A 644-nucleotide genomic window follows, 5' to 3' on the forward strand; every position below is an offset into this window, starting at 1 on the left:
GTGTTGGGTGTCAGGATTTTCCCGCGAGCACAATGTAGGTTTTATGGAGGGAGAAGGTCGTGCACGGCAGTGAAAGGGTTAACCGCCACCGGATTGGCAGCTGCTCCCCGGTATGGGGGGATAGTAATATTTATCCTGATTGCAGGTTCCTCATTAACTAGCATTGAATGGAGGGGTGTACATTTTTCTTCAAGTAGTGAAGGGGTTAATGACCCCTTAAGTGACCATCTTTGGGGGTGCAGATGGGTTTTATTTTGTGGGGGGTGTCATCGATCTGTGTGGTTTCTGTATTAATTTGCAATAAAATGCAGATTTGCTTTTTTTATTGGCGGCAATTCAAGGGTTAATGACCCATCCTGGCGCCCCGGTGTGGGATTGTGGGGGTACAGGGGGGGAGCAGCTTTCGGGTGTCGGTGAGGAATCTCCGGGCGGGTTGCCCGCCCCCTCAGCCCGGCGTTGGAGGGAAGGCAGAGAAGGGCGCCTGGAAATTGGCGCGGAAGAAGCCCGCTCAGCCCGGGGCCCCTGTGTGTCCCCTCACCGGGGTGTGAGAAGGGGAAGAGCCGGGGATTGGCGGGAGTCTGCGGACTACGGGGCCCCGGCCTTGTCACCCCCACCTGAGAGGGCACCCCCCCCCCCCCCCTCCC

This window comes from Nanorana parkeri, unplaced genomic scaffold (genome assembly GCF_000935625.1).
Source record: "Nanorana parkeri isolate BGI_ZX_2015 unplaced genomic scaffold, ASM93562v1 scaffold1023, whole genome shotgun sequence".
In the NCBI taxonomy this organism is placed as follows: Eukaryota; Metazoa; Chordata; class Amphibia; order Anura; family Dicroglossidae; genus Nanorana; species Nanorana parkeri.